Below are 26,313 nucleotides of genomic sequence, written 5' to 3'. Positions count from 1 at the left end.
ATCTTTAAGGCATATTCAGTCACTGACAAACTCCCCTGAAATAGCTTGCTAAACTCTTTAGCTTTTACAGCCCTTATAGCATCATTGTAGTACTTTTCATTATACAGAGTCTGAAACTCTTCCCAACTCTAGGCATTAAAATTTCTGGTTTGGAATATCACTTCCCACAAAATTCGGGCATCCTCCCGAAACATATATGTGGCACAAGCCACCCTCTCATTACCAGACACCCTCATAAAGTCTAGGATGGTGGTAACCATGCTCATCCACTGCTCTACCTTAGCTGGATCTGCACTACCCTAAAAAACTGGAGGGTCCTATTTCCTGATCCTTTCATAAAGAGGTTCCCATTTATTCCCAGCCTTTGACAGCTGCTCAAGGTGGTGCCTCTGGTAAAATGTTCCCTGCAGGAACCTGGTGTTGTCGCGGGAGGCATATTTCTTCTTCCTGCCTCATTACCCTGGCTTGTAAATCAGCAAGCAACTGCTGCCAGTTCTCAAGAACTGGCTGAGGGTTCTGACCCTAGTCATTATTCTAACCCTGTCTGTCTATCTGCCCCTGATCTTCCTGGCCCTCTGATAAATCTACCTATCTTAGGAGAATACTTTCAACTTATACCTTGCTGCAGTAATCAATATGGCCAGTTAGGTAGTGATAACTGAACCTCTTGCCGCCTCACGGTCCAAGATCACGCAGATACTCATCCATATTCGACGGTCATGCTAATAAGCATGTCGATTCATAAGCACAATACAATTAACATTTATCACTCAACAATTAACAATGCTAATAAGCATGCTCTAGCAATATCCGTGCTAATAAGTACATTCTTGCTTATCATGCAGCAATCAAGGGCTAGCCTTATTAGTGTATCTCATGCATGTAGGTAAAGCATTTATATTCTATTTAAGAAGTTCAACAAATAACCACATAAATAGTTACTGAACCATGAGTCGAGCTTGTCTTTAGTGGAGAGTGTACATGCTCAGCCAGTCTACAGGAAACCTAAACCTTGGCACATTCTGATACCAAGTTATAACGCCCAGGTTGGCCAAGACCTTCACATTGTGTACTTTAAATAGTGTTTAACTTGCTAAATGAGTCATTAGGCCATAAATGTTCATCTAAGTGTTATTAATTGGCCAGGGTTAAAATCTCGGTCAAAAGGAATAGATATATTTTATTTAAAACGTTAAACTATGCATGAGATCCCATAAAAGTGTTTACAAAGTTATTTACAATCGAAAATGGTCATTACAATTCAAAAGTTACAATCCCCCAATCTAAGTGGCAAAAATATAGTTAAACCCTAGTTCCCTTGAGAAACACCTTGGCCGTGGTGGTCAAGTGGTTGCATATGTACACGTCACCACCTAAGCTCTCCACTCAAGGCTAGGTAAGCTTTTCTTTTCCTTTACTTGCACCACATAGCACCCGTGAGCCAAGGCTTAGCAAGAAAAAATATTATTACATGTATACAAGTATTAAAAATGATCATGAAATCATTCTGGGATTCGCATCCCTAATCAAATGATCACTGTTAAGTCATTCTAGGGTCCTGCGCCCTGAATAGATGACTAATAAGACATCCTGGGGCCATCTCCCCTTAATAGATCACTAATAAGACATCCTGGGGTCGTCTGCCCTTAATATATGACTAATAAGACTTCGTGGGGTCCTGCGCCCTAAGCCATGTGACTATCAAGTCACCTGAGCCTTTTAGCCCTATATCTGAGTAACTAACCATAGGCTAGCCAAGCGCTTTAGTTTTCTTTGACCAATAGGTCGGACGAGCATATAATGCTCTTGTTGATTAGATGTAATCATATCGATCAGCGTTCTATGTGCAATTTCTACTCTTGACTCATAAGTCAATTCCATACGAAAAATGCTCAGTACTATTTTCGATCCTGACTGATAAGTCAGTGCTTCACGACCAGCACTTAACACCATTGTCGTTTCTGACTAATAACTAAGTGCGTTGCTCAGAAAAACAATCCAATCAAGCATTCATAATGCAACAGATATCCAAATATAGAGCAATCAACATGCTTCAACAATAATCATGTATGTCACATAATGGGTGTAGATTTCTTACCTTAGCCTCGAGCGTAAAATAACTTAAGAATGACCCTTGAGAATGATCCTGTCCTTAGGCCCTTAGCAGTAACATAATCATAACCAAAAATGAAATCTCATCAATAAAATGAGTAATAAAAGATTCCCAGACCAAGTCCTAGCCCCCAGGACCTCGAATCCTACTAAAACGATTAGTAGATTCGATCCCAAACCTTAAGGTTTGAAAACATGCGCTTAAAACCAAGTAAAACTAAGCCTGGCCAAAAACAGACAGGCGAGTAGTGTCCTGCCCCCAAGGGTCACGGCGTGCCTCCCAGACAGATAGGCCCCCTGTCTAGGTGCCAAGGGCAGGCCGCGACTTGCCCTTAAGGGTCGCGGCGCGCCTGCTAGATAGAAACAAGGGAAGGCTTTGGAGTTCACTTAAGTCGCGGCACCCATGAACTCGGTTGCGACTTGACCCCACAAACCCAGCTCCCCTACATTTTCCTCAATTCATAATCAGCCAAAAAGACAACCCAACAATCCCAATATCAAAACAAAACCTCAACACAACATAACCACCAATCTAGCAATAAAAACCCAAGATCATAACACCTAAAATACCATCAAATACTTAACTCCATAATCAAAATTCCAAGCTTATAAACATAACTAAAACCACCCAAAAACATAATTGAAATCTCACCTCAGCTATGAACTGAATCCCTTCACTTGCTGAAACTTAATCCTAGACTCCGAGTTCCTCAACCTTGAATTCTCTAACTTAGCTTCAAAATCCAAACTGAGTGAGTAAGAGAGAAGGTGATCAAGAGAGAATAGAGAAAAGCTCTATTTTTACCTTGTTTATTCTATAGCCTTCCTCAAATCAAAACTATCTAATATCCTTAAATGACTAAAATGACTTTAGGGCCAACCTAATCCCTCAAAGTCACCCAAGCGCGATTTTGTCATTACCACCTACCTCGTTAATCATAACTAATGTCTCTCAATTCCTGTTACTCTTAATATCCTCAAATATTGAACAAATCATTTCCCATTACCCGCTCATTCCCGGTAATGTACTAAGCACCAAATTACCCTTAGGCTTACCTCGATCCCGGTAATTAACCCCGTTATGGAAAAACCGCTAACTTTCTTCCTTGGATCATCTCATGCCCAATAGCTCAAATATATCCACATAATAATGTCGTCTCACCCATATATCACATACATGCACATAGATATACAAATACAATCATTTAATAATACAATGCACATAATCATGCATATAATCACATAACAATGTATTTAATAAATTATGGTCCTCCTGGCCCCTTAATCCAGGCACTAAGCCACGTTAGGGAATTGGGGACATTACAGCCACAAAATCTTTCTTGGGAACAGCTGGTGTGCTGCTTGAAACTGCCGCTACTTCCCAAGAATGTGTTTGTACATCATACACCTAGACATCCTCAAGAAGCTACTCGTGAGGCAGTGAAAGACTACTTACATAATAGACAAGTCTGATCTAGCTCATCTACCACACTTAGCACACTTTTTAGTCTCTTTTTTTTTGTAAATACCATGTTATCTTATAATGACAAATTATGACATATTTTTCTCTAATTAGCGAGCCTTAATCCCACCAATATCCTATAAACAGGGTTGGGGTCTCATTGTAAAACAAGTTAGCTTATGCATGCCAAAACGTTGCCAAATTGCAAACTCTAAAGAGAACATGAACTTTGTGAATTCGTAAGTTAAATAACATTAACTCGTGGACTGCGTCTCGTTAAAGGTTAAACCACATAAAAATCATGTTGTTTCTCTTAATTGTTCCACTACTTAATCCCTCTAAATTTTAGTTCACAAAAAATTGCATCAACAAATACCATATAAAACCAGACACCATATATTTTTAAATTTTTAGATATTTTGATTTATGTAATTTTTCCATATTTAAATGAACAATGTGATCAATGGGTGTGGTCGCATGTAATGTTTTGAATATATACTATCTTGAAATGCATGATATTGATTCAACTTTTTCATGGTTAAGCACCACAACACCAAGGCTTGAAGAAATGTAATTGTAATTACAACATGAACAACTCAAAGAACATACAGAACTTTTCTTAAACAGTGAGCAAAAAATATTTGCAATGCTTCAAATAGAGATGAAACAACAAAGATTGTAACTTAGAAAAATAAAAGGCAAGAATTTTATACTAGTTTAGCTCAATATGAGACTACATGCAATCCAAGCCATCTTCACTATATGAACAAGAAGTTACAGAGTATAGTGCTCTACAAATCTCTCTCATGTTTAGTACATGGAACGCCCAATGAGCACTCGCTTTACAACAACAATAAACCATGAACACTCAACAATGTACTAAACCATCTCTAAGAAACACTCTTAGGGCCACTGTCTAATTATTGCTCTAAAGTCATCTTTCTTTATCTTATACTGCTGCAAATGTGAATACTATAAATATATAGAGTGGTTTAGGCACCCAAAAACAATAAATTTCTTATATTAAAATGCTTAGACCTTTCAAGATATACAGGGTTCTTACTGAGGTGTATTGTTGATTGGCTGTCTGAATAAATAGTAACTTTCTTTTGCAACAACTTGATTTCCTTTAGCGACCTTTGTAGCCATATTACTTACTTTATTGCTTCTATGACAGCCATAAACTCTACCTCAGTGGTAGACAAAGCTACCACAGGTTGCAGCTGAGTTTTCCAACAGATGCAACAACCATTTAATAGAAACACAAATGAGGTTAGAGGCTTGCGATTATCCCTGTAAAATGCATAATCAAAATCTACGTAACCTTCTAGCGATATTGGCCCTTTCTTTTTTTCAAAATGCAAACCATATTGAAGTGAGCTAAGTCGAGATTAGCCCTATACCTATTTAGAAAACTCATTGGGTGAGCTAAGTATATTCTTGTGTTCACCATTGAGTACATTAGACATCCAATGGTAGTTGAGTATAGAATCTTTTCTATTTTCTTCCTTTCATCTTCATTTTTAGGACACTGTTCTTTAGAGAACTCAAAATGGGCAGCTAAAAGAACATTGACTACCTTTGATTCAGTCATGTTAATTCTCTCCAACATTTTTAGCAGATTTCTTGTTTGAGAAATAATCAATTGTCCACCATTTTTGTAATGACCCACTAATCTAGACTATTTGGACCATTAACGAAACTATACATAAAACTTACATTTTTACGAAAATACCATAATTTTATTGAGTAACTTGTAACATAAGAGTTACTTACAAATAAATAGAATACTAAGAAGGATATGAGATCCCATTGTCTTTAAAAACAAAACATGATTTAAAAATAAAAGACATTACATAAGAAATGCGAAAAATACATGTAAAACCATAAAAAAGTAAAATGAGACTACATCCTCGAATCGAATAACGCTCGGCCCCTTAACTCCATTCACCATCGATACACATCCTCTAATCGTCACGAATCTTTCCGCCTCTAAAGCTTATTTCCTGCACATAAACAGAAAGGAATGAGCCTAATGCCCAGCAAGAAAAAAAAAACACATAGTCATACACATCAATTTCATAATAACGTAAAGACATATCATAACACATAATACACTTATTATAATGGCCATTATTACTTGGGGTCCCATAGACTAAACAAGCTTATGCCCATGAGATTAGTGGGGTCCTACCAGCTAAATAGGCATATGCCCACAATCTTTTTGGGGTCTTGTTAGTCAAATAGGGCATAAGCCCAAGCCTACAACAAACATATGTATAACATATCATAACATAACACATAAGATAACATAAACATAAACATATAGATTCTAGCCTATTTTCCTTACCAAGGTTACCGGGATATAATGGACTGTGTTAGGACTTTTGGAACACTCCTAAAACCATATGAGAAAGAGTGAGTCTTAAGAAGAAGAAGAGATGAAAATGAATAGGAAGACTAAACCATTAAAAGAAAATATGCTTACCACAACTTATGTGCTTAAGAACTTGGATTCCCTAACCAAAATAAGAATGAGGTTAGGAAACTGAGTAGGAGACTAAGAGAAGGGAAACATAACATAAATCAAATGAACTAGAGTTTCGGGTTTACCTCAAAGACTTGCAAGATCAATCTAACCACAACCGAAATACTAACGAATCTCACTTCCCAAAGTGTTTGATAAGCTTATGATGTTTAAGCTTATGATTTTTCCCCAAACCAGGTGTTTACACTCTCACACTTACTTAGCACTAGCAGCTTCTGAACTTAGAGTAAAAGGTGAAGAAATGGCTGGGTACTAGGTCCTATTTATAGAGTTTGGGAATGAAAATATCTTGATTTTACTTGAATAAAAATAATGGCCTTTTAGGTGAAAATCATTTGAATAATCGTTCAGCAGAGGCTGAAGACTCGTTCAAAAGATGCTGGACTGTTGAAGGAGTTTGAATGGCTGAAAGGAAAAGAATTCAAAAACGTTTGAACATATGCTGGAGGAGGCGATATATCGCCCCCTGTAGGCGATATATCGCCTGGGCCAGTATGCCCGAGGCGACCGTGCATCGTCTCGTGTTTTCCGTATCTACGTGCTGCGATATATCGGCACACGCTGAATATTTAAACACGAAATTACACATTTTTAGCTAAGTTTGAATGGAGTAAACAGCCTTGACTAAGCCCTCAACGTACTCAAAACTGCTGACTGGCCCTATAACATTCAAACTTTACTCCTTATTAAATTTAATCCTCAAAAATACTTAATCCTTAATCACCATTCATAACATGTGCTTAAAATCCTATTGGTTGATGTCTAAACCTTATAATATAATAAATATAATCCTTAATATCAGTCACATTAATCAAACCTTAGGTTATACTTAATATTCTTAAACTATAGATTAAACTTAGAAAATATATAAGTACTACTATGAGTGTCCAAATAATTCCCGGTCTGAACCAAAAATCCACAGTTACAAAGATAATACTAAACATACTATAATACTACTAACAATTAGCTAAGTAAAGTTCTTGGACTCTACAATTCTCCCCTACTAAAAAGAATTTCGTCCTCGAAATTTACTTACCAAATAACTCTGGATACCGGCTCTGCATGTCCTCTTCCAACTCCCACGTTGCCTCGCGTTCAGAACTATTGCTCCATAGGACTTTGACTATAGGAAAGCTCTTGGACCGTAACTACTTCATCCCTCTATCTAGGATGCTAACCGGTCGTTCCTCGTAACTTAAGTCTTTCTGGAGCGCTATGGTATCGTACTTGAGGACGTGAGATGGGTCTGACACATACTTGCGTAACATTGAGATGTGGAAGACGTTGTGACTATCGGCTAGTGCTGGCGGTAGGGCTAGTCTATATGCAACTGGTCCCACTTTTTCCAATATCTCAAAAGGACCTATGAATCGGGGACTGAGCTTGCCTTTCTTCCCGAACCGCTTGACACCCTTCATAGGAGATATTTTCAGGAAGACTTGATCTCCAACTTGGAACTCCACATCGCGTCGCTTGGTATCCGCATAGCTTTTCTGACGGCTTTGAGCAGCAAGCATACGCTGTCTAATAAGCGCTACTGCTTCTTGTGCTTGTCTAACAGCTTCGGGCCCTAGAAGCTACCTTTCTCCTACCTCGTCCCAGTGCAACGGTGATCGGCACCTTCTTCCATATAGCAACTCATAAGGTGCCATTCCGATCGTCGACTGGTAGCTGTTGTTGTACGAGAACTCGATCAGTGGTAAGTACTTGTTCCATGATCCTCCGAAATCAAGTACACATGCGCGTAGCATATCCTCTAAAATCTGAATCGTACGCTCAGACTGCCCATCTGTCTAAGGATGGAAAGCTGTACTAAGGCTTAACTTAGTACCCATAGCTTGCTGTAAACTTCTCCAAAATCTTGACGTAAATATTGATCCTCTATCTGACACTATCGTCTTGGGGATTCCATGCAATCGTACAATTTCGTGGATGTAGATGTCTGCATGTTGATCTGCCGTATATGAAGTCTTAACAGGCAGAAAATGAGACGACTTGGTTAGTCTATCTATGACTATCCAAGCGGAATCATGCTGCTTATTCGTCTTTGGCAGACCCGTTACGAAGTCCATGGCTATATCGTCCCAGTTCCATTCCGGTATGCTAAGCGGTTGCAATAATCCTGCAGGCCGCTGATGCTCCGCCTTCACTTGCTGGCATACCAGACACTTAGATACATACTCCGCTATGTCCTTCTTCATCCCTGGCCACCAATAGACTGCCTTGATGTCATGAGTCATCTTGGTAGACCCTGGATGAACCGAGTATGGGGTGTTGTGCGCTTCTTCTAGGATCGTCTTCTTAATACTCTGATCGTCTGGCACGCATACCCGATCCTTATATCTCAATAAACCTTGACTGGATATTGAGAAATTTGTAGTCTTGCCTTCTCTGACTGCATCCGTGTGTGCTGCTAGCGAGTCATCATGTTTCTGACCATTCCGTATGTCTTCTAGCAGATTTGATTGGATAGACAAGTTAGCCAGCTTGCCTATAACCACTTCGATTCCGGCACTGATCAGCTCCTGCTGTAGCGGCTTTTCTATTCTGGATAAGGCTGCTAAGTTCCCATAGCTTTTCCGGCTGAGTGCATCGGCAACTACATTTGCCTTTCCCGGGTGGTATAGGATTTCGCAGTCGTAATCCTTTACTAACTCTAACCACCTGCGCTGCCTCATGTTGAGCTCCTTCTGCGTAAAGAAGTATTTTAAACTTTTGTGGTCCGTGTAAATCTCGCACCGTTCTCCGTAAAGATAATGGCGCCAGATTTTTAACGCAAAGACCACCGCTGCCAACTCCATATCGTGAGTTGGATAGCGTTGTTCATACTCCTTTAACTGACGTGAGGCGTAGGCTATCACCTTGTCATTCTGCATCAGTACGCATCCCAATCCTAACTTTGATGCATCGCAGTAGACAAAGAACTTATCGTTGGGTGTTGGGACACTAAGTACTGGTGTTGAGCAAAGCTTATCCTTAAGTAACTGTAAGCTTTCCTCACACTTATCATTCCAGTTAAACTTTTGTTGCTTCCGGGTCAGGTTGGTGAGTGGAGTGGCTATCTTAGAAAAGCCCTCTACAAACTTTCTATAGTAACCTGCTAGCCCTAAGAAGCTTCTTACTTCTGACGCGTTCTTTGGCCTAGGCCAATCCTTCACGGCCTATACCTTCGATGGATCTACTGCAACTCCGTCTTTCGATATGATGTGCCCGAGGAACACCACTTGCGAGAGCCAAAACTCGTATTTCTTGAACTTTGCGTAGAGTTGGTGCTCCTTCAATCGCGTCAAAATCATCCTCAAGTGTTCCCCGTGCTCCACTTCATCCTTGGAGTAAATTAAAATGTCGTCGATGAACACAACGACGAATTTATCCAAGTAGTCTTTGAAGAACCTATTCATCAAGTCCATAAACGCGGCTGGCGCGTTAGTAAGACCAAAAGACATAACCAAGAACTCGTAATGTCCATAACGAGTCCTAAAGGCTGTCTTAGGGATATCTTCTCCCTTTACCTTGAGCTGATGATACCCGGACCATAAATCGATCTTAGAGAATACAGTCGCGCCTCGGAGTTGATCAAACAAATCATCAATCCGAGGTAGTGGGTATTTGTTCTTAATTGTTACTTTATTCAGCTCACGGTAGTCTATGCACATGCGCATACTTCCGTCCTTCTTCTTCACGAATAGTACCGGAGCTCCCCATGGTGAATGGCTTGGCCTAATGAAACCCAAGTCTAGGAGTTCTTGTAGCTGTGTCTTTAACTCCTTGAGTTCCGTAGGTGCCATCCGGTATGGTGCCTTAGAGATAGGCTCGGTGCCCGGTACTAATTCTATCGTGAAGTCTATTTCTCTAGTTGGCGGCAATCCTGGCAAGTCATCGGGAAATACTTCTGGAAATTCTTGTATGACTCGAACATCTCCAACCTTAAGTGATGTCTCCTTCTCCACATTCGTGATGTTGGCTAAGAATGCTTGACATCCTTTCTCCATCATTCTCTGAGCTTTGAGAGATGATACTAACGGGGTGCGTAGTCCTGAAGCTTGTCCCATGAAACATAGTTTCTGGCCGTCAGGAGTATCGAATGTCACCTTCTTGCGTCTGCAGTCGATCATTGCGCCATGCCGTGCTAGCCAATCCATGCCTAGTATGACGTCGAAGTCTTTGATCACCAACTCTATCAGGTCTCCTTCTAGTTCCTTGTCCTCAATCTTGATTGGTACGCCTCGTACAATTCGTGATGATAGAACTACTTTGCTCGAAGGCAACTCGGTTGCAAACCTAGTTCTAAATCTTTCACTAGGTTTGTCTAGTTTATCTATCATTCCTAACGAAATATACGAATGAGTGGCTCCCGAATCAAATAATACATGACATAATTTATTGAGGATGGAAACCTGACCTGTAACCGCCTTGTTGCTAGCATCCGCCTCTCCTTGGGTTAAAGCAAAAACCCGAGCAGGAACCATCTTTTCATCCTTCTTTCCGTCTGGCTTTTGCTGAGGACAATCTTTCTTGCGATGCCCCTCTTGAACACAATTGAAACACTCCTTGGTGTTGGCACAGCATTCTCCGGGGTGCTTCTTCTGACATTTGGCACATGGCGGGTATTCCACGTAGCCCGACCTATTTCCCCCATTATTTGGTCGTGCCCTTTTATTGCTGTCAGCTTGCTTGTTGTCAGGATGCCTTCTCTTCTGTCCGTTACCATTGTTGTTGGACTGATTGTTGCTGCTATTGCTAGACTGATTGTTGTTCCGACTGGCCTGAGGTTGGCTCTGCTGTTTGCGTTCAGGCTTGCTAGCTTCTTCTTTGCTTACGTTGGCCTACAACCTTTCTACTTCAATTGCCGTCTCGAGAACGTCGGCATATGAAGTGTTTCCCGGGTTTGCTAGCTTCACCCCCGTCTCGATCTTTGGTCGGAGTCCTCTCACGAATTTGTTCACCCTCAGATAATCGGTTGGAACTAACTCTGCCGCGAACTTGGCTAAGCGGTCAAACTGACGAGCATATTCCGCCACTGTTAAATTCCCTTGCTTCAGATTGGTGAACTCCTCAACTCTCGTAGCAAGCACCGCTGAATTGTAGTACTTCTTGTGGAAGAGCTCCACAAATCGGGTCCACGTCATGGTGACAGCATCGTGGGATTGCTGGACCAAATCCCACCATATCCTGGCATCTTTCTTGAGTAAAGACGAGACGCAGGATATGCGGTCAGCATTACTGAGGTTCATGTGGGCTAGGATCGACTCCACATTCCTTAGCCATTCTCCTGCTTCAAAGGGGTCCGTAGTCCCTTCGAAGTTCGGAGCGTGCTGCTTGCGGAACCTCTCGTACACTGGCTCCATGTGTTGTACAGGATATGGAGCGTAATTCGTCATAGGCCATCCCCCATATGGACCAACTTGTTGGGGTGCTGGGGCCATTTGCTGTGGTTGCGGCTGCGGCTGTGGCGGAGGCTGAGGCTGAGATTGAGCCTGTTGGCGTTGTTGCTGCAGAAGTTCCTCGACTTGCTGTCGCAGTCTGGCAATCTCTGCAGTGTTGTCAGCTGGCTGTGCCGGCGCGTTGCGGCGAGCAGTAGCACGCACTCCCCTTCGGCGAACAGTAGGAACCGCATTGGTCGCTGGAACATTGTTGGAGGCGTTTCCGTTGGTGCGTGCGGATCTTCGGAGAGACATCGTAGCAGAGTTCTAACAGTTTCTAACAGTTGAAAGAAACATGTTAGAACTTTTCCTAATAGGCTCTAAGGCAAAAACTTATTCTAAAACAAACATATCTCGGACCTATTTATTATGACTTCTTTATTTATTATTAGAGCGGGTTTCTATACTTAGAAAAACAAGTCATCTTTATTTTCTAAGCGTGTTTCTAATCATCCTATATGACTTAATTCTCAGGCTCGAAACTTATCTTTGTTCCAAAGTTATCCATATTGAGGGAGGGCTGGGATCAGTAAAATCGTTCCCACTACTAAGGCCCCCTAACTCTCAATAAGGAAACCAGGTTCATTGATTTGTATCCACCCTCACCGAACTTAGTCATTATTCATTTTATTTAGTATTTATTATGATTGTGAAAATAGAATCAAACTCACACATGATATTCAAATAGCATGTTATTCATTTGGAAAAACAATTTTACTTATTACAATCAAAAGTAAATAAAACAAATATAAACTATTAATCTAAAAATCGGGATCTTCTACATTCGATCTGTCATCTAACATATCATCATCTAATTGTTCATAATCATCATTGTCATGAGCATCAAAACGTCCTATAGGAAGGTTGGTGAGAATCCTATTCTTTTGCTCATTGGTGAACTGAAACTCAATTTTTGAGGTGAACCTAACTAAGAGGAAATAGTATCTCATTGCTAAGGGTAGTTCATCCTCCTCATGCATCTCTTCCCATATTTCTTCTAATGCTGCTATAACAGAATGAAAATCTTTAAACAACCTAATTACTAATACATATTGCTCGGTTGATCTTAGCATTATTTGTTTAGCCTCTTGAAGGCCACCTATCTCTTGGTGAAACAAAAGCAACCTTCGAGTGATCCTTTCTAGGGCTCCTACGGTGTTTCTTGGCTCCCTTATTCTTTTTAAGGCCTTAATGGCTCGGATATCTTGGTAGGTTAAAGCTCCGTTCATTTTTAACTGAAACATAAACACTAAAGTTGTTAGCTATACACATAAGTAAAGTAACTTGTAACTTAAACACGTACTTGGCGGTCCGATTCGGAGCTTTGAGCATGTGTATCGAGGAGAACTTCATGCGAAGGAACCGTTCTCTCTGATACCAACTGTAATGACCCACTAATCTAGACTATTTGGACCATTAACGAAACTATACATAAAACTTACATTTTTACGAAAATACCATAATTTTATTGAGTAACTTGTAACATAAGAGTTACTTACAAATAAATAGAATACTAAGAAGGATATGAGATCCCATTGTCTTTAAAAACAAAACATGATTTAAAAATAAAAGACATTACATAAGAAATGCGAAAAATACATGTAAAACCATAAAAAAGTAAAATGAGACTACATCCTCGAATCGAATAACGCTCGGCCCCTTAACTCCATTCACCATCGATACACATCCTCTAATCGTCACGAATCTTTCCGCCTCTAAAGCTTATTTCCTGCACATAAACAGAAAGGAATGAGCCTAATGCCCAGCAAGAAAAAAAAAACACATAGTCATACACATCAATTTCATAATAACGTAAAGACATATCATAACACATAATACACTTATTATAATGGCCATTATTACTTGGGGTCCCATAGACTAAACAAGCTTATGCCCATGAGATTAGTGGGGTCCTACCAGCTAAATAGGCATATGCCCACAATCTTTTTGGGGTCTTGTTAGTCAAATAGGGCATAAGCCCAAGCCTACAACAAACAGATGTATAACATATCATAACATAACACATAAGATAACATAAACATAAACATATAGATTCTAGCCTATTTTCCTTACCAAGGTTACCGGGATATAATGGACTGAGTTAGGACTTTTGGAACACTCCTAAAACCATATGAGAAAGAGTGAGTCTTAAGAAGAAGAAGAGATGAAAATGAATAGGAAGACTAAACCATTAAAAGAAAATATGCTTACCACAACTTATGTGCTTAAGAACTTGGATTCCCTAACCAAAATAAGAATGAGGTTAGGAAACTGAGTAGGAGACTAAGAGAAGGGAAACATAACATAAATCAAATGAACTAGAGTTTCGGGTTTACCTCAAAGACTTGCAAGATCAATCTAACCACAACCGAAATACTAACGAATCTCACTTCCCAAAGTGTTTGATAAGCTTATGATGTTTAAGCTTATGATTTTTCCCCAAACCAGGTGTTTACACTCTCACACTTACTTAGCACTAGCAGCTTCTGAACTTAGAGTAAAAGGTGAAGAAATGGCTGGGTACTAGGTCCTATTTATAGAGTTTGGGAATGAAAATATCTTGATTTTACTTGAATAAAAATAATGGCCTTTTAGGTGAAAATCATTTGAATAATCGTTCAGCAGAGGCTGAAGACTCGTTCAAAAGATGCTGGACTGTTGAAGGAGTTTGAATGGCTGAAAGGAAAAGAATTCAAAAACGTTTGAACATATGCTGGAGGAGGCGATATATCGCCCCCTGTAGGCGATATATCGCCTGGGCCAGTATGCCCGAGGCGACCGTGCATCGTCTCGTGTTTTCCGTATCTACGTGCTGCGATATATCGGCACACGCTGAATATTTAAACACGAAATTACACATTTTTAGCTAAGTTTGAATGGAGTAAACAGCCTTGACTAAGCCCTCAACATACTCAAAGCTGCTGACTGACCCTATAACATTCAAACTTTACTCCTTATTAAATTTAATCCTAAAAAATACTTAATCCTTAATCACCATTCATAACATGTGCTTAAAATCCTATTGGTTGATGTCTAAACCTTATAATATAATAAATATAATCCTTAATATCAGTCACATTAATCAAACCTTAGGTTATACTTAATATTCTTAAACTATAGATTAAACTTAGAAAATATATAAGTACTACTATGAGTGTCCAAATAATTCCCGGTCTAAACCAAAAATCCACAGTTACAAAGATAATACTAAACATACTATAATACTACTAACAATTAGCTAAGTAAAGTTCTTGGACTCTACAATTTTTGAAATATTCATTCCAAGGATCTTCTTGGCTTTGCCAAAATATTTCATCGCAAACTATTGGTTGAGGTTCATCTTGAGCCAATCAATCTTCAATTTTTCTTTCCCCAACAGTAGCATATTGTCTACATATTGTAGCAAAAATAATGCATACCATTCTCCAGCATCTTTGTAATATAAGCAACTATCAAATTCAAATCCTCTAGGAGAATGTTTTAGATCATATAGTGATTGTTCCATCTTACATACAAGTTCAACACTTTGTTGTTCCACCTTAAAAGCTTTAGGCTGACTCATGAAAATTGTTTCCTCCAAGTTTCCATTAAGAAGAGTAGTCATCCATTTTTTCAATTTCAACCGCCAATTAAACTGCCAAATCAAGCATAATCCTTATTGTTTTAAACTTAACCACCAATGAGAATATTTCAGAGTAATCTACCCCATCTTCTTGTGTAAATCACTTCGCTACCAAGTTGTCCTTGTGCCTCTTTGGTTCCCTTGGTAGTGATCCTTCTTTAAGCTTGTATATCCACTTGCAAGCTATAATTTTCTTGTTTTCTGGTCGTAGAACTAACTTCCAAGTACTATTTTTCTTCAAAACGTCCATTTCTTCATCTATAGCTGTTATCCACGTATCCACTTCTTTGCTTATAATAACCTCTTTAAAAGTGGGAGGTTCATTTTCTTTTAGTCGCTTTGCTACTGTCAAGGCATAGGAAATCACACTTGCTTCTCCATATCTAGTTGGAGGTTAAATGATCCTTCTAGTTCGATCTCGAGCTAACTGATATGTTGATAACGTTGATTGCTCCATTCCTGAATGATGTTCAAATTCTGATGTATATTTTTCACCCATTTTCTTCTGTCTTTTATGTTCTATAATTGGTTCAAGTTCAAGTTGTGCTTATTATGAAGATTCACTTGTTCCACTTGCATCATAAGCTACAATTACCATTCTCTTTCAACTAAGAAAATTCTTTCTCATTAAAGATTACATTCATACTATTATTAATTTTATAACCTAGTTGGTCTTTGGAACACAACCTTTAACTTCTAATACCACTTGGATATTCCAAAAATAACAAAACTAGAACCAAGCTTAACATTATCTTGGTGTGCATATGCTGAACAACCAAAGATTTTTAAATAACTCAATGAAGTTGGGTCACCAGATTACCTTTCTTCAGGAGTCTTAAGTCAAATAACACAAATAGGACTTCTATTGACCAAATAAGTGGTTTTTGTAATAGGCTCACCCCAAAACTATTTTGGTAAACCATAACTTATTAACATGCATTGTACTTTGTTTAATAGTGTTCTATTCATACGTTCAACAACTTCATTTTGTTGTGGGGTGTGTGTTATAGTCTTATGTCTTATTATTTCTTCTTTATTACACCATGAGTCAAATGTAGCATTTTCAAATTCCAAGCCATTATCAGTTCTTATTATCTTTAAATGTTTACCAATTTGTATTTCAACCATATTTTTCCATTCATACCTTTCTCACTCTACTTCACATTATTACCAACAAGAAAATATAGTAGGAGTAGTAATAGTAGCAGCAGCAGCAGTAGCAGTAGCAGCAGTAGTAGCAGCAGCAGCAGCAGTAGCAGTAGTAGTAGCAGCAGCAGTAGTAGTAGCACTAGCAGTAGTAGTAGTAGCAGTACCAGTACCAGTAGTAGTAGTGGTAGCAGGAGCAGTAGGAGTAGCAGGAGCTAGGGGTGTTCATGGTGTCGTTGGTGCGGTTTTTCTCTAATTTTTTTTACCGCACCGCATATGTGGTTTGAAAAATTTTCCAAACCACAACCCGTACTGCATAGACCTCAAACTGCATAAACTGCACTGCAAAAATGCAGTGTGGTGCGATGCGGTTTTGGCGGTTTATACCTATCGCCAAATAATTTAAAAATTAAATATTATAATTAATAAAGATTCATAAATAAATCTCATAACCATAGAGTGTTTAACAAAATAATTAAATGTACAACAAGCTAATAAACTTTAAGCAAAACAATAAAAATATAACAAACTAATAACAAATAAAAAATGTAATATAAAAGTAAATATTATTTTAATTAAGGAGGAATATCTTTAGATTGAAGTAGAATATGTGTTAGCATCCTATGAAACATTATATTTCTTTCTAGATATTGTGTAAATTATATTATACTATATAAATATTTATGCATTAACTTTAAAAGTAGTAAAATTGAAAAAAAATATATAAAAAAGTTAATATATATAATGATGCGGTGCGGTGTGGTTTGAACCACATTTTTAAAATTTAAAACTGCAAACCGCACTACACCGCGCGGTTTGGCAAAAATACAAACCGCAAGTGCACCGCGAAGGGTTCTAAACCGAAAATTGTGGTGCGGTGTGGGAGTTTGTGCGATGTGGGAAGTTTTATGAACACCCCTAGCAGTAGCAGCAGTAGCAGCAGTAGTAGCAGTAGTAGTAGTAGCAGTACCAGTAGTAGTAGTAGAAGTAGCAATAGTAATAGCAGGAGCAGTAGTAGTAGCAGGAGCAGTAGGAGTAGGAGTAGAAGTAGGAGTAGGAGGAGCAGTAGTAGTAGCAGGAGCAGTAGGAGTAGGAGTAGAAGTAGGAGTAGGAGGAGCAGTAGTAGTAGCAGGAGCAGTATGAGTAGCAGTAGAAGTAGGAGTAGCAGGAGCAGCAGCAGCAGCAGCAATAGTAGTAGTAGTAGTAGTAGTAGTAGTAGTAGTAGTAGTAGTAGTAGTAGTAGTAGTAGTAGTAGTAGTAGTAGTAGTAGTAGTAGTAGTAGGAGTAGGAGTAGCAGTAGGAGTAGGAGGAGCAGTAGTAGTAGTAGGAGCAGTAGGAGTAGCAGTAGGATTAGGAGTAGCAGGAGCAGCAGTAGCAGTAGTAGTAGCAGGAGCAACAGCAGTAGTAGCAGGAGCAGTAGTAGTAGCAATAGCAGTCAGTAGCAGTAGCAGTAAAAATAGCAGCAGTAGTAGCACTAGCAGTAGCAGCAGCAGTAGCAGTAGCAGTAGAATTAGCAGCAGCAGTAGCAGTAGCAGTCAGTAGCAGTAGTAGTAGAAGTAGTAGTAGCAGTAACAATAGCAGCAGCAGTAGCACTAGCAGTAGCACTAGCAGTAGTAGTAGCAGTAGAATTAGCAATAGCAGTAGCAGTAGCAGTAGCAGTAGCAGTAGCAGCAGCAGTAGCAATAGTAGTAGCAGCAGCAGCAGCAGTAGTAGTAGCAGTTGTAGTAGTTGTAGTTGTAGTTGTAGTAGCAGCAGCAGCAGTAGTAGCAACAGTAGTAGCAGTAGTAGTAGCAGTAGCAGTAGTAGTAGCAATAGTAGAAGTAGCAACAGTAGAAATAGCAGCAGTAATGGCAGTAGCAGCAGTAGTGGCAGCAGCAGCAGCAGCAGTGGCAGTACAAGTGGCAGCAGCAGTGACAGTAGTAGTGGCAGCAGCAGTATAGAAATAGTTATGGATTTTATAAGGTTAACTATAAGGTTTAGATAGAATAATTAAGAGCGTGTCACTTGTCACATGCATGTTTATTAAGGATTTAAGCATTTTAGATGAATAATTTAATAAAGGATAGATCTAGAAGCTCTAGAACCTTCCAGCATCTATTAGGATCACGTTTTACTCAGTCAAAGTTGTTTAAATAAATTCAAAATATGCCGAAAAAGTGGAAAAATGTGTTCGATATATCTGTGTATGCCGATATATTGCCTATGGATGATACGGAAAACACGTCGACTTCGCACAATTGAAACCACGAAGGCTCGGAACATAGGGACAAACGATATATCGCCTATATGGGCGATATATTGGCTACCTTTATTCATTTTTGAAACTTCGTGGAATTGAATTAGAAATAGCCCTCAACAACTTAGATCTGCTCCTGAACGTTTTTGACCAAGTTCTGGGCATCTGTTGAACCAAAATTCGAATTTATTCAATTTATATTCATTTATTTATTCTGGTTTGTTTCACTCCTTGAACTCTATAAATAGGACCTAGCACTCAGAAATTTCATTCATCATTCTAGCATTCTTCAAAGACTCCAAGCTGCTAAGTTTATTCTAGAGAGAAAACACTTGGGTTTGGGATTTAAAAGCTTTTCAATCTAAGAATTATAAACTCTTGGGAAGTAAGATAGAGTGATATTTCGGTACTGAGGTGTAGATCGAAGTTCTAGTCTATCAAGGTATTCTTATCCTTAGATTTAGTTCATCATATTTATTTTATTTTCTTTCTTTTCTTTTAGATCCTAACTTGAATTTATGGCTTTTGGTTAGGTGTTTAAGTTTCTTGAAACTTAAGGTTTTCGATAAGTTTCTATCTTGATGGTTTAGATCTCCTTTTTATCTTCATTTCATTAGAGACTTAGGATTCTTACTGTTGGTTTTAAGAGTTTTCCAATCCCGTTCTTGTCTCCAATATCCCAGTTTTTGGTAAGGAAAATAAGTTAGATTATATGTGTTATGATATATTTATATGACATGTTATGTTATGTTGATATGTTAGTTATGTATATGATATGTTTTATGTGATAGTCACTTAGGTATTATAGTTGCTTAGATAGCAAATCAAATCCCAAGATTTTTATCATTATCGTAGATTAGAGCTATGATTTAAATGTTTACCTCAATTAGTAGACAAAGGACCTAGATGGGTTATCATATACTACTTTGTGATCTAACCTACCTCGATTAGTAGACTGAGGACCTAGATGGTTTTATCACATGCTAAGGTAATGAGTTAATGACCATTAATATAGTAGTCCTATTTTTTTATGATTTACATTTTTACGTCATATGTTTTATGATATAGTCTTATGATTTATGATATGTCGTAGTAGATTTTCCTTGCTGGGCATTAGGCTCATTCCTTTTATTATTAGATGGTGCAGGAAAATGAGCATGGAAGGCGAGATGGATTCTTGGCAACTTTGGCATGTGTATTGGGGAGGGACTGAATGGATGGACTGCTGGAAGATCAAGGATGAAGTTTATATTTTTTAGTCTTTTCAATTTATGTATTTATTTTCCGCATTTAGTATTTGAACAAATAATCAAAGGTTTATGTTTTCCTTATGTTTTTATGTATTAAACAATGGGATCCCGTATTTCGGATTATTATAATAAAGTTTTATTATCCTATGTATGTATTCCAAAATAGTAGATATGTCTTAGTAGTTTTGATAGTCTGAGGTCTTAAAATTAGTCGGGGCATTACAACTAATTGACATTCGATTCCTCCTTAAATCTAGTATTTATCTCACAACCTTGAAAATCTTGTTTATGCCATCAAAATGCTTAATTGTAATGGAGCCTATTCCTTCCACTTTACATGCTTGATCATTTCCCATAAAAACTCTATAGTTATTTACTTATTTGTAATAATAAAAAAAAACCACTCTTTAACCAGAGACTCATGAGGTAAGTGCACCCTGAGTCAATTATCCATTCAATTGAATTTTTCTTTTATTACATTACAAAAATTATTTCCTTGGACAAGAGAAAACACCATCAGCAAGAGCAGTTGAGTTGTCACTGGTTTGATCATCCTCTTTTTTTCTCTTGAGATCCCAACAAAATCTCCTCAAGTGACCAATCTTCCAACAATGCTGGTCTCCTTGCCTCTTTATTTCGACTAAGCAAGTGACCACCAAACTGAGTGGTCTTTTCCTTTACTGAAACTTCTTCTTGTTGGCCTTCCTCACATAAAAAATATTAATCTTTCTTAGTTTTATCTACATAGAATTCAAACTCTTTTGCGTTCAAAATTGAATGGAACATCTTCAAGAAACAATACGTCTTTGTGTTATTCAATCACTATTTTGAGCTCTCTGAATTGGTAAGACTGTGAAGTAATATATGCTTGATCCTCTTCCTTTACTTCTTCACATATATTAACTAAATCATGAATAATTATGTTAAAGTCATCAAGTTTTTTATCCAAAGCCTTTGTAGGATCCATGGTAAACCAGTAGAACTTTCCTTTCAAATAAATTTTGTTTGATGTGGTTTTGGTCATATATAATTGCTTTAATTTAGACCACATACCAGCTGATGAATTTTCTTCAATTACTACCTCAAGACACTTTAGATAGATGCATAATAATTGGATACTAGGCTTTTCTTCATCAATATTTTAAGTTCATTGAGTTTAATTGTCTTAGCCAATTTAGGTTCACCATTTAGTCACTACAATAAATAACTATATTAATAACATAGAAAATGGACATTATTAAAAAAACACTATAAGAAATTCAGAATTAAATGGTTTATATACATTATATATACAAAAAAAGCGCCTAATTTGGGGGGTAAAATTTCGGTCTATCCGCCATTTTTTTTTCACTTATCCCACCAAAAGAAATTAAGTCTTAACAAAGGAATAACCCTACACTAAACTATACTGCCACCCTAGCCTCCTTCCTCTCTCATGACTCATTCTTAGTCTCTCTCATACTTTGTTCTCGACATTCCCACTGCCATTACACACACACACACACTCTCTCTCTCTCTCTCTCTCTCTTTTGTGTTTGGCACCGCCATTGGCTGACCTCCCTCTCTAAATCTCTCATCCTCTCTCAACCGTGGACTAAGGCTCGACGACGAAGGGAAAGGTAGGGGCTAAGGTCGACAATGAAGGGATGCAGGAGTGGGTTGACTGTGTCTTTGTTGCAGAGGTCGAATGAGTAAGTTTTTTCCTTAGCTTGGTTTTTAAAAATATCTGGGTTCAAAATAGAAATATTGTGATGTCCCGAATTTGATATTAAGGCTGAGTGCCTTGACTACAGTACCTGGAGGGCCTAATTTGAATTATATCACTACACCAAACACCCATTACCATAACACATCATTATAATACTATTTAAAAAGAGTTATTGTATATATAAAGTTAATGAATAAAATCACACGCGGCAAGTTAAAAAAAAAGCGGCAAGTGAAAAAAAAAAGAGGCAAATTTTCCTTCTCATTTTCCTTATCTCGGACCGAAGTCTTCATCTCTTTCTCTCTTTGTCTCAGTCTTCATCTCTTTCTCATTTTCCCTATCTCGAACCAGTCTTCATCTCTTTCTCTCTCTGTCTCATTTTCCACCATATTTCCTTCTCTCCTTTCTCTTCCTGCTATACCCATCACCACCTCCTCCTCATCCTCTCTCGGACCGAACCACTGCCTCTCTCGGACTGAACCTCCTACTGGAGCCTTGACAAAGAAAAAAAAATGGAGCCAAAGTAAATCTCTCGGACATATTTTTGTTTGATTGCACTCTTAGTGAAATTGATAGGACTTGGGGTTCAAAACCCAGAAACCAATTTTGTTTTCTTTCAATGAATCTAGGCCCTATCATGGTGAATTAAAAGCATCAAAGTTTAGAGCAAATGCATTAGAAAACCATATGACTGGGTTGCCCTGCTAATCGTTTTTTAAAAAGTTTCGGGATGAGAATGAGATAACATAAGTATTAACCAATAACATCTTACAAGATTATCTCTGTGAACTGAAAATGAATTTAAAGTTTGTATATTTCCATATTGGTTATACTTTCGTGTTTTTGATTCCTCTGATCTATGTGTATATTTATTGAGTGTGTTAAACTTTTGTTTGTTTATTAGGTGAAGCTGCAAAAACACAATACCGAAGCACATGGGATCAAGTACAAGAATAGTTTGCATTGTACTGCTAGGATACTAAGAACTGAAGGAGTATGCTTCCGATTTAGCTAGATTCATTATTTTCTTATATATATGCTCATTTAAATTGGATGAAGATGTGATAATATGCTTGTATCTTGTTAGGAATTTTTTGTAAACAGGACTTGAGATACAAAAAATTGAGCTAGAGTTCTTAAATATTTCTCTTTTTCATTTTATTTAGCAGGGCATTCTTGCCTTATAAGAGCTACGTTTGGTGCCACGTGACAAAGATTTTCAGTATCTTTAAATTGTCTAAATAACACATTTTCCCTTTTTTTGGGAAAGTTAACTGATATTTTTTTGACAGATTAGAGGACTTTATAGAGGTGCTACATCATCTTTTGTGGGGATGTCTTTTGAGAGTTCCCTCGTTTTTGGCATTTATTCCCGGACGAAACAGTTTCTGCAGGTAAGCCAAAAAGTTGTTCAGATAATCTGTCATTGGCTTACGTATTGTAATAGTGATCTGTGGAGTGTTTTAATTTTGAACATGTAACTCTATAGTAATAATCATAAGAGATTTTCTCGTGAAGTATAGCTATAGACATATCATGGTGGTAATACACTTCTCATAATTGAGGATGTCTCAAGTTCAAATTCCCTTTACCCCAAGTTAAAGAAAAAGAAAAAGAAGATTTTCTTGTGATGTAGCGGTTGTCTCTCTTATGTGGTTGAACTACATGGCTTCACTTTTCTTATTCATCTTTTTTATTCTCACAAAGGGAAGTACGCAGAGTAGTGCTCCACAACCCCATGTAATAATTCCATCTGCTGCTTATGGGGGAGCTATCATCAGTTTTGTATTATGTCCATCAGAGTTAATTAAGGTAGATACAAATGGGAGAGCTTTGGATTTCACAGTTGCTTCTCGTGGTATTCTTACTGTGCCTATATCTCCAGTGTAGGATGCATGTTCAAGGAACTGATTCTTTGGTTCCATTAACTAGCAGATATAGCGGTCCTCTTGATTGTGCTGTTAAAAATGTAAAAAGTGAAGGGGTAAGAAAATTCTCTGCCTCTTGATGATGAACCTATATAAATTATGATATGGTTATGTGCTGATTGAACAATGTTCAGGTCAAGGGAATCTTCCGTGGAGGTGGTGCGACTTTTCTGAGGTAATCCATTGGAAATGCGGTCTTTTTAAGTGTTTACGAGTTTGTCCGCTATCACATGCATTCACAACTGAATTCTGCTTCATCTGAAAACAATAACTTAATTGACGTGGGAGTTGGAATTGTGAGTGGTGATCTTGGTGGTATTGCGGTATGCATCTTAATGACCTAGCCTTTCTCTGAAAATAAAAAGCAAAAGAGCACATATCTGTCTGTTTCACTAGAACTTTCAAACTAAAGAATTTCTTTGGGTTTTACACCAGTTTTGGTCTGTTGTCTTGCCCTTGGATGTGGCTAAACCTATAATTCAGATTGCCCCAGATAAGAACACGACACGAAATCCCTTTCAAATCTTGAATTTAGTAAGTGTATTCTGATGCCATGATTCTGATAACATAAAAAAATATAATAACCATAAGCTTTATAAATCTTTTTAAAAACAGAAAGGAAAACAAGCCTAATTTTCAGCCATGAATATTCTGATGCCATGATTCTGTTAGTAACAGCTTTGTCTTAATTTATTATTGCTTTGTTTGTCTTTAATTTTAATTTTGTATTAATCTTTTAGGTATTGATTATATTCCTTTGGTTGTGGATCGAATTGGCAAGGAGCAAATTTAATTAACTTGATTATTAATAGCAAAAGGTACATAAGTATGTTCTTTTAACTCCTTTATTAATATCATACAAATGTTAGAGGAGTTTGAATATCTTAAATATTCATCCATACAGAAGTAGGTTCTGAGATTAAAATTGTATGTTGCGGTGATAACGGAAGGTTGAAAATTTGTGTGTCTTAGAGAAGTAGGTTCTGGAAAATTTATTTGTGTGTTGCGGTGATATAAGGATGAAAACTTATTGTGTGTTGTTTGAATTTTTTACTTGGTATTGATAGATGGTTAGGTAAGCTTTTAATTTTACTTAGTGGTTGGCATATTAATTTTATTTTTGTTAATAATCAATTGTTGACATATAAAGCTAAAAGTACTAGTAGACTATTCCCATAAGAATGATTACTTTAATAAATTTATAAGCGTTTTATTACTTCTAAGCTAGACAAAAGCTAAACAAATTTATCAATAAGAACTATATTACTTTTAAGCTAGACAAAAGCTCAATGATTGAACAAAACACAAGAAGATCCAAAAGAACATTGCAGACCTTAGTAAATGGTAAAAAAAAAAGATAGTTGCAACAAAGAACTAAACCAAGTATTGCACCTTTAAAAAAACACTAATACAATTAATGAAACACTAATACAAGTATTGCAACAAAAGAAGTATGCATTTGAAGACTTTAAAAATGCTACACATATACAATTAATGAAATGCCTTCGTGAAATCGAATTCCATAATCTAATTAGTATTTGTAATCTCTATAAATTAGAAAACTATATTAAAACTCATAAGCCCTGTACCCAAACAGAAATAGAGATTACTGGAGTCATTCATCACACTATAAATATATCAATTAGTCTTATAGTATTTCAGGGGAACAAATTGAGGACTTATAAATACTTTGTAAGTATGCATATTTGTGATACAGAGGACCTATTTTTAAGCTCTTGTAATACTACATTTTTTTAATGGAGAAAGACATACTTCATGTAATTGTCATAATATATTTTACATATTCACCTACTACTCTCAATTCCCTCATGATTTCCTTAATATTATTGTAAAATAATATTATATGCATGCACTTCATGAATCATGATATGATGATATATACGAACTTATAAATTCAAATCTTAAATCTCTACCTAGTAATGTTATCCCTTCCCAAGCTTATAGTATTATAAGTACTCTTTGTGCTTGTAGTGGATTAGGCTAATCATAAGTACTCTTTGTCTTATTTTTGTTAATTTCTTTGCTGAATATTTGAATTATATATATGCTTTTTGAGTGAGTTTATATAAACTAAGCAAATAAACTTTGGGCATGTAGTTGAGTACTTGAAATTGAATCTTTTGTTGTGGGCTAATTTTGGGTCTTTTTCTGTGTTATATGTTTGGGTATTGTGGAGATGAAGGGTAACTTGTATTACGAGCTTAATTATTTTGGGCTGAGAGTGTGGGGTGGGCTGTGGAGAGAAGAATATGTGTAATCAAATATAAGAGTGGGTTTCTGTTATTTATCAATATAGGAGAAGAAGTTGTTGATATTCCATAGCCCAGAAACAGTAAGGTGCTTGAATATCTTCTTATTTGTCATGCCTTTTCATCTATTGATTACGGTGTACATGTAGTGATACATAGTATAGAATAGTACAGTACAGTATAGTATGTATATAGCAACACTTCAAACTACTGACAGTCAAGTTACATTCTTTAAATAATCGATTTCATTACCCATTTTGCTTTGATCACATTTTTTTGTACTTCTTAATTTCTAACCATTCTCACATTGCTATTAATATTTGTGGTTTCTATTAACTATGGTTGTGCTATTATTAGTTTGTTTTGTTAATTTGTTTTGAGTCATATTCTGGCTGTTGGAATCTTCAGTTTTGAGTCACATTATTAATGTTATTTTTCTTCAAATGTTACTTCTTTATTTTGATTGTGTCAGCAAACTTTTGATGAATTGACCTCTTTTACCCTGCTTTTTAAGTCAGTTTAGCAAGCTTAGAATAAGATTTTAAATTTTAGCAGCAATAGAAAATTCTTCACGTCAAGATATACATTTGCTCAACCTTTAATTCCTA

General features: G+C 37.3%; 1 pseudogene; it reads left to right on the top strand.

Moving 5' to 3' along the window:
- The window catches only part of LOC133815208 (mitochondrial arginine transporter BAC1-like), a 37,634-nt pseudogene extending 13,566 nt beyond the window's left edge, over positions 1-24,068 (top strand).
- The last annotated feature ends 2,245 nt before the right edge of the window (positions 24,069-26,313 follow it).

This window comes from Humulus lupulus, chromosome 2, assembly GCF_963169125.1.
Source record: "Humulus lupulus chromosome 2, drHumLupu1.1, whole genome shotgun sequence".
In the NCBI taxonomy this organism is placed as follows: domain Eukaryota; kingdom Viridiplantae; phylum Streptophyta; class Magnoliopsida; order Rosales; family Cannabaceae; genus Humulus; species Humulus lupulus.
This window is presented reverse-complemented; position numbering and strand designations above follow the sequence as displayed.